This window comes from Paramisgurnus dabryanus, chromosome 22, assembly GCF_030506205.2.
Source record: "Paramisgurnus dabryanus chromosome 22, PD_genome_1.1, whole genome shotgun sequence".
NCBI classification, from domain to species: domain Eukaryota; kingdom Metazoa; phylum Chordata; class Actinopteri; order Cypriniformes; family Cobitidae; genus Paramisgurnus; species Paramisgurnus dabryanus.
Window position 1 is genome coordinate 25,871,972 of NC_133358.1, and position 9,506 is coordinate 25,881,477.

Here is a 9,506-nt window from a genome sequence, read left to right on the forward strand (position 1 = left end):
TTGTTGATATTAACATCAGACACACCTGTACACTCTTCTGAACAATTGGTAAAAAACATCATTAGAAAAAGTGTAAAGAATTTTGAGTTATCAATGATAACCGTATCGTTGTGCCTATAATGTCAAACTACCTGACCTTTAAAATTTTGAATGATTTGACAAGGGTTAAAACTACTGGAATTTAGTTCAGAGATTAGGATTTAGTGCCTTAGCAATTAAGAAAAACAAATATATCTTTATCTGAAAGTCTATTTCAATAACTTTAGCATGGTTATAACATATTCGGCATGTAACACTTGCACCTTAATTGCTACTTTGTGTCCAAAAAAGCAAGATGGGAACTAAAAACGAAAAATGACTGGATTTTTCTGCACGCAGACGTCTTTGTGGTGAGCTCAGCTGGCCTTGAAGGGTGCAAACAGTATCAGCCAGGCTTTTGTAAGAATTTCTCACCTCGCCTAGAGAGAGAGAGAAAAGAAGAACGAGAGATATTGAGAAAGACTTCCCCCCCTCTCGGTATCCATTCCTCCAGTTTTCCCGAACCTTGATTGGCTTTGTTTCATGTTTAATGTGCCGTTATTTGTCACATCGAACGACTATAGCATGATAAAGAATTATTAGTTATCCTTGCAATAATTGCAGCATGTGCTCTTGCAATATGGCCCAGCTGTCTGGAACCATCCTGTTTGGTCCATATGACGGTCAACAGGGGGCAGTAGATCGCTTTCTTTGGCGTGAAATTCAACATGTCTGATTCCTTTGTCTGTTTTCTGTTAAAAGCCGGTTGGCAGATAGAGCTGTTTTCGGTTTCCATTTACCTTGCATATTGAGTATCATATTAATAGTATTGATGTGATCTTTATCAAAGGGAATTAGTTGGAGTGTCGGATCAGCAAGGAGGAAATAACGGAGAATTGTTACACTTCATTTTTTTTTTTTACCTAAAAAGCTCACCTGCATGTACTAGACACTTATAAATCAGTACATGTAAATGAAAGTCATTTATATCATTAGCTTGATGTACAATACAATAAAACGCTTTGCCCTAATATCAGTCATTTTTTCACTCCTATTCCTAATTGGAGTTTTTTTGTAAAGAATAAAGATTTTTTTATAGATCCATGTAGTCTAGTAAATAATCTAAAATATATCAAATACATAAAAACACCATTTTGGGCCTTCATAATTGGAAATCTCAAATATCACTTTGGACTTGTAGGAGTGTATAGCTATTCATAAATCTGTTTAATTTTCTATGCTTAGGTATTGGATTTGCTTCTATTTAATGATCACTGGATTCAACACTAAAAACATCATTCGTGCAATAACATTAGTCTATTTTTTTCGTCAAGTGTCAGTGACCATATGCCAGAATATATAGAACATGCAGTAACCATATGATGATAGTAGTTTTGTGGTAACGGGGGCCGGGGTGCATACTCTTTTTAGGGATTGAGAGCCCACAGTGCATGTAGCACATCAGATCTCCCTCAATTAATCCAACATTAGGTGCCTGGGATCCACGAGTCAGTGCGTTTGGAAGGCATGTGTGGCTCAAATCTAATTATTCTCTTCCTTCCTTTAAAGCCAGAGAGGGGGAGAGACATAGAGAGAGAGAGAGAGAGAGAGAGAGAGAGAGAGAGAGAGAGAGAGAGAGTGAGAGAGAGAGAATGGTCATCCATGTAGCTATAGGTTTTGTTATGCCGTGATTTCTCTCTCTCTCTCTTGCTCGCCCGCTCACTCAGAACCCCCTTCTTCCCCCACCTATTCCTCTCTCTCACTCATTCTCCATCTCTCTCTCACACACACTCTCTCTCCTCCTCTGCTCTCTCTCTCTCTCTCTCTCTGTGTGTCTGTCTCTCTCTCTGATTCAGTCGCTCCCGCGCCGTAAGTTCATTTGCTGTGTCAAGCAACAACTGGTTCGGAAGTGGGCAGCGGGTTTTGATCCTTTTGTCAGCCGTTCCCCCTTACGAGGGCGTACCGCATCCACCTGCACAGCACGGGACTGGCTGCCTGGCTCTGTCTCTCGCCTGCAAACTAACCCCTTCGGATGCTGCCAGATCCATCGCCGATCCGTCCTGGGTTTATCACGATCAGGCATCCCACCTTGCTGCCGTTTGAGCTGGGCGGGCGGTGGAACGAGATGCTGCAGGTTTGACAGGGTAAGTGCACATGTGGGCATCTTTATTTTCATATTTTATTTTTTAATTGCATAAAAATACTTTTGGTAATTGTTGTGTCGGATGTCTACACCCCTGCAATTCATTTTCAAACATCAAAAAACGTTTTTCACCAATGTATTTCTGGTGTTGTCCAGGCTACATCTCTTGATGCTCGTGTCAAGTGGGTTATATGAAATTACCATATTCATGGGCTCCATTCAATTAAATTGCAATCAGTAAAGGGTCCTGCTTGAAGTGTGTGCATGCGTGTGTGTGTTTTCCAGTGTGGGGTGGAATAGGCTAGTGCAAATCTTTGGTGAAGAAATGGAGGCGTGGAGATCGGTAGAGAATACAGATATGTTCACATGAAAAAAAAATGAAAGATAGCCGACAACGTGTCTTTTTCCGTTGCAATCGATAGATCACGCGCGGTGGTGTGGAATACAAAATACAGGTGGTAAAAAATATCATTCAGAGAATTAGGAGAGATGGACCTCAAGGAACTTTGCCAAAGACAAACAGATCCAAAAAAAGCAGAATCCATGCATGAAGGCCATTGATTAACTCCTGGAGATCTGGAAAGGGGGGTTGAGGGTCTGGTCTCTGGCTGTGTGTGTGTGTGCGTGTGTAACATCAGAAATGGACAGAGAGAGCAAGAGCCCGGGGCAATAGTGTGCCCTGCGTCAGGGTAGCTGTATGTGTGTGTATGAGGTGTGTTTCATCGTTTAACAGACTGGGGGTCTGTAGAGGAAGCAGCAGGCTGCCTCTCTGCCGGTGGGCTGTATGGGGGCTTTTGTTGCATTCTGTGCTCGAGTCCAGATTCTCCATCTCTCATTCTGTCCCTCTCGATTCCTCCATCTGCCTCATTGAGGGTCTTCTCCAGTTTCCTCGTCTTTATTCTGTCTGTCTCTTGATTGGATTTTGTCCCTTTCGGTCTTGTGTGGATTGCAGGATGATTCATTGTGTCTTTTAATAGAGAATTGATCAGTGTAAAAAATTGGTAGGTACGTGCACAATTATTTAGTTTTTTATTGAATATGTTATTTTGAATTATTGTGAAATTTGCAAACATATTTGTGAAATTTAGTAGCCATATTTTTGTAAGTTAATATAAAAACAAAAACTGATAAAAATTATATTTCTTAAATATCTTATTGTAATTTAAAAATGCATCATGTGTAAATGAAGTATTGTCTAAAAATTAAAGAAATTAAAATAAAAAATACTATTATGCATAAAAAAGTAAAATAACCAGGGGGTGTTTATGAAAATGAATTTTGTTGGATATTATTCTGCTGCAATGTAAAATTTGTATTTATGTTGGCTGATTTTGTTTTAAAATTAATATTTAATTATTATATTTTCATATATATCGTCTTTAAGTAACGTTATTTGTGTGAGAAAAATCTGCTACAATTCAAACATTTAATTCAGAGATATTCTTTTAAGGCACATGATGTAACAAAATCCCATTAATATACATTACAAGTTGCATTTCCCTTAAAGATAAAACCCGCCTTCTCCTAAAGACTAATCACACAATTTAGCCCCCACCCCCTTCCATCTTTATGTTCTTTTATCCCTCCCCCTGTCGTACTCAAGTGAGGTTTGGAGGGGGGCGGCCATGCTTCATTACGGTCCATCTCTCCGTATAGAATTGTCTTCATGGTGCTAATGGACTGTTTGCCTAATTTTTCCTTTTTATATCATTCCGACAGAAGAGACGATAAGATTTTCGTGCGGATTTAAATCCGGACCCCTCCTCTAACCCTGTCGCTCGCTGTGTTTTAGGGCGACCCGACAAAGTGGACTATCATCTGTAGGATTGCCGTAGAAATGGGAGTCAGGACATGGAAACCCATCGGAGGAGCTCCACAAGGGCCGGACCCCCAAGGTCCTTGCATCCCAGGTGAGTGTACGCTGTTGGGGGGGATTACCCGTAACCTCATCCCATCCCCCTCAATTCAAGAGCCCCTTCATCATTAAATGCACCTTTCCCCCCGAGTCACCCCGTGAGAGCGCCGATTTCTAGGAGGCAAAACACTTACCACATATTTCCTCTGAGGCGTTTACTGAACAAAAATGCACTATGTTAATTTCTGTTTGCAGACGAGCCGTTGAGGGTCCCTTGCCTTGCGCTACAAAGCGTCTTCAATCAATTGTTTTGAAAAGGCCTTTCCTTTTTCCGACGATGCTGGCGGTTCAGTCGTTTCTCTCTGTTAAAGACTCTCTTCGGTGACGGGTATTCTTGGGTGGATAATACGGCTCTCGTTGTTATTGCTTAAGAATACGCGTAGTCGAGGAGAGTCATGTCAGCGGCGCCTGCTCCGGATTCGAAGGCCCATTTGCAAAGTTCACACCCTCATCCACTTTGAGTCAGCAAAGCTGCATTTCCTTGCTGTGTCCGTTCACCGGACACGTTGCACAGGCGAACGACAAACGAGATTTGTATTTGTATTCATGTGGTGTTTTAGAGTTTTTGCTTTTCATGTGTGCATCGAGCCGGTTCGCTTTCCCCACTCATGAAAGCGGTGTATTGTAGCAGGCCGGGCGGGGTTGCGGATGCAAATGTGTTTGGTTTGTGCCATATATATATATATATATTATTTTCCCAAGACCACACGATCCACCTTTTTAATGCAAATTGATTTTGAAATGACATTTATCGTGCAGGGTTTCCATATGGAAGTTCATAGCTCCAGGAGGGCTTGCAAAAAATTGAATGAAATGTCCAGAACGCAGTGACAGCTAAATTTATGCGCTGGTATAGGGAGACGGATTGTAAAGGAACACACTGCAGATAAACAGTTACCATGGGCTTAGATTGACTGTGGCGTGTAGGCACGCATATATCATGAATATGTATCAGCCGTGCGTATCATGGTGCATTCTAACGTCCATGAAAATCCATTTAAGGAACCTAATAGGATCTACTTGACTTACGAAAGCTTACAATCAGACGTATCGCATCTTATAAATATACATGAGGTTTTCTCATAGGTTTTTTGTTCATCTCCAAAAAGTCTTTTTTTTTTTTTCAAGAATGACACGAAAACAAACAGATTGCATTTGGACCGGCTGTTGATGTATTGACGTGGAGGATTTGTACATCTGCAAACATTTTAATTCGTTCTCCATTATCATTTTGCACGTTTAAGTGATGTATTAGCATTTCAGATAGACTAAAAGCAACAATCAGGAAGCACTCTCTGTAATTATGCTTCTTTCGTCTATGTGTTTATAAATGAACATAGAGAAAAGAGGTGTAGATAGAGATGAGGAATATGAATGAATATATTGTTTTGGAATTACACAACTGAGAAGAGATTAGATCAGTGTTTAGTCAACATCTTAGTTTGTTTTCGATAGAAATGTGTTTTTACAGTTTAATGAGCCATTAAAAATATCTGCTTTGCTTATTTTATCATTATAAATAGGACAGCTAACAGGTCTTAGCTGCATGTTAGCATGTATCATCAGAAAATATCATATTTTATAAATAGTCTATTTTATACACTATATTTTTATATATATTTATAAATACTATAATTTTTGTAATTTTTCAGTAATAGTCTTTTAGCTCTAATGTTTGAAAACACATTAATACAGTTATTACTGCTATAATTTGTATTGGTTGATTTGTGTTTACTAAATATCTTTAGCTGATTTCACTGTACATGATTCACACTGATGAGCAGTTCATGACATGATGAAATGATTCAGGCCTTAATTTCCTCTTTATTGAAATGATCTTTATGTGCACAAATGTTTCTCCCACTCATATCACTAATAAAGCTTGACTTAAGTTCACTTATGATGCATTTGTATATTTTGTCCCTTGAACGTAAAAAACGGTTTTAATGTAGAGCATAAACAAATCTACAAAGCAAAATAAAATGATAAAAGTAAATAAATGCAAGCAAACATAAACTATTTGTGACAGTGACCCTAGTCTTAAGTCGTATGGGTATATTTGTAGCAATAGCCAAAAATTGTAAGTGGTCAAAATTATACATTTTTCTTTTTACCAAAAATCATAAAGATAATATGATTTTATAATCAAAATTCATAAGGATAATAAGTAATCTTCCATGAAGATATTTATTAAATTTCCCATAAATATATAAAACAGTACTATACTATGTGTTGCTAAGGACTTCATTTGGGCAACTTTAAAGACGATTTTCTCAATATTTAGATTTTTTGCACACTCATATTCCAGATTTTCAAATATTTGTCCTTTCCTAACAAACCACAATGCAAAGCTTATTTATACGATATCAAAGATTATGTATAAATCTCAATTCCCTAAAATTATGGCTTTTGGTTTTGTGGTCAGGGTCACATTTAATTCAGATTTTATTATGCTTTTGAATATTTTTAAATTTCTGATTTATTTACACAGCTTTTCTGCATCCACCCCTAACTGTAAAAAAACAACAACAACTATTTAATCTTACCTAGCTACATCTTCAAGTCCTACTTTAAACATGGCTTTGTAAACTGCACATCTTTGATTAAATTATACATCTGTAAGTCACTTTAGATAAAAGTGTCTGCTTAATAAATAAATGTAAATTTTATTGTGAGAAACCATTGCTTTTTATAATTTTAAGACTCTGTTTATTGTATATACGGCGTATATAATATACTAATAACGTCTAGTATTTGAACACTGTAAAAATACTTTGCTACCTTAACATTTTTTGTTGATTCAACTCAGATTTACAAGTAATTTCAACTTAATATTATTTATCTTAACTACAGATGAGTTGTTATAACTACAAGTGAGTTGTTATAACTTATAAAACATAGTTGAAAACATTCAACTTTATTTTATAAAATTTTAACAAGATAAATAATAGTAAGTTGATGTAACTTGTAAATAAACTTGAGTTGATTTAACAAAAAATTTGAAGGCAGCAAAGTATTGGATACTTTAATAATCTTTAAAACTCTCAGCTACTGCCCATACTCATAAATGGCTTTTCGTTTACCATGTAAGTTTAAATAATCAATATATAGCTTTGGTCATATCATATTAAAGTAAGACATTGGGATATTTTTAACTTCTCTCTCTCTTTCTTTCTGTTGGGATTATTAACCTTCCTCTTTATTTCTCTGAATATGCTGCTCTGTTTCAGACAGATTCACTCATCCACAACAGGTCTTAAATTACAGCCCCAAATTTTCTCTGTATGATATTTCTTTTCCCAAACCAAATGGAGCTTTAATTATTTTTAGTACAGTATGCAAGCTATTCAGTAGAAGTGAATCATATTTGCCCATCATCAAATCCATACAATAAATTTCACAAAATTGCAAGAATGGATTATTAATCTATTTAATCCTGTGTTAATAAACCTCATCGATAAACACTGTCAACATAGATCTTATTAGTTAATTAAAACACTGTGTGACAAATAGATGTGGACACAATTCTCAACACTACAGTAGTTGTCTGTTTTACTATTCTCTCTATATTCTCAATTTATAATTCATCTTTGAGTGAATATATTTATTATTAGTTTACCCTTCACAATTGTGTAGGTTGGTATTTAGACCAGACCCGCTTTTCAATGTGCTCAGCATCTTTAAGCAAATTCTTTTCCGGGATTTTCCTCATTTCCTGGTGCATGACGTAACAACGCTCTATCATCCCCCTGCCTTCCTTCAGGACCATAATGTGGTTTTCCACAAATAAGATTAGTGGCATTAATCAATTGAAAATGTGCTGCATTAGCATACGTTTCCCTGAGCCATGAAGCACAGGAAATGGCAGCTAGACTTCCAGTCAGAAGTTTGGACACACTTGACTGAATTGATATTGGTCTTAATAACCCTTTTGATCTCAAGGCTAATGCATAAATGCTTGAAATTGGTTCTGTAGATGTTGCGGCGACGTGTGAATTATTATTATTTTTGGAATGGAAAATGTAATTAATATTATTTTGTTGTTTTATAAACGGATTATTCAGACCGACTGTCGAGGAAAAGCAGCCACAAAGTGCCCTGCTTACATGGGAACTCCTTAAAATTGTCACAGGATGCTTCCAATGCATAGATTGTACAGAACTACTGTAGCCTATATACTAAAATGCTATTTTAATTTGTTTAGCTTTTTTGTCAATACCCCAAAATATAAATGTGTGTTATTTCGTAGTTTTAATTGCTTTACTTTTATTCTAAAATGTAAAAAATGAAGTACTAAAGATCATGTAGGTACCGTTTTGCAGCCTCACTACCTCGAAGCCTCAAAACTTAACAGTATCACAACCTCAGGCCTGCATGCTGAGACTCGCAACATGCCAATTTCCTCTGCATATTAATACAGAGAGCGTCCCGCTAAGCCGTTTTACATTAATTACAACCGTGCTCTGTATACCTCCGTATGTGCGAGGCAGGTTATCGCTTGTATCATTTCAGAGATTAATTTTGTAGGCTGAAGGTGAGGCACGTTGAGGTAGTGAAGTCAAACTGGCAGATATCTTTAATAAGGTTATACTGTGAATGGAGGTTTAAGTTGGTTTAAATAGGAGCCTATGAAATGTACCCACATCAGTGGCTCGCTGATAGAGGCTTAGCAATCTATTTAAAAAGCAATTTATTTCCACCATATTGGAGCCGGCGCAGATTGAACGCGGGAGAGATCCTCCACTTCCAAATTCTCAGTGGACACCACTCATCCTATTCTGGTGCAATCGCTCTCTCGCTCATCTTTTGCCTTTTATCACTCCTCTCTTCACAAACTCTTGTGACTTATATTCCTCCGAGTAGTCAGTAAAAACCCTTTCGGCCTTAAAAATCGCTTTAGCGAGTGCTGACTTTTCTAGAAAACACAGTTAAGGGCTCTCGAAAACAGCTGGAAATTAAATATAAGATACAAAGATATCCCAGATTCCAAAGTTTGTTGCACATTTTGCAGACGCTTTAACCCGGAGAAAGCTGATTTATCGGGCGTCTTTACTGAGATTCAAACCCACAATTTTGCCCTATCACATGTGCACTTTTTAGGTTTGTGAATGTGGATTATGTGTGTCTGGCCATTTGCAGAGGTGGATGGAGTGACTGATAATTGATTATTTCACCATGGCGTCCATTCATCTCATGCTCTGTAAACCCCTGTATCTCCGCAGACGCACACGTAAGGAGGGCCAGGCCTTCTGTTACCTCTGAGCTATCACCTCAGAGAGACACTGTGATTAATCAGACCCCCTAAATGCTGGCTGCCCCCTCGAGAGGCTCCTTCAGCGAGAAGCTCTTAGGTCCTCACCCCCCATAAATGCAGAGTGTTCAATCTTCACCGAAAGCTTCATTGTCAAAAACAAAGGTGGGGGGAATCAC

General features: G+C 37.7%; 1 long non-coding RNA gene across 1 annotated transcript; it reads left to right on the forward strand.

Annotated features, from left to right (window-relative positions):
- Window positions 1-1,808: 1,808 nt before the first annotated feature.
- Window positions 1,809-5,972, forward strand: LOC135740290 (uncharacterized). Its single transcript, XR_010529170.1, has 3 exons — window positions 1,809-2,162; window positions 3,954-4,071; window positions 4,272-5,972. It is a non-coding gene; the product is annotated as an uncharacterized lncRNA (long non-coding RNA).
- Window positions 5,973-9,506: the final 3,534 nt, after the last annotated feature.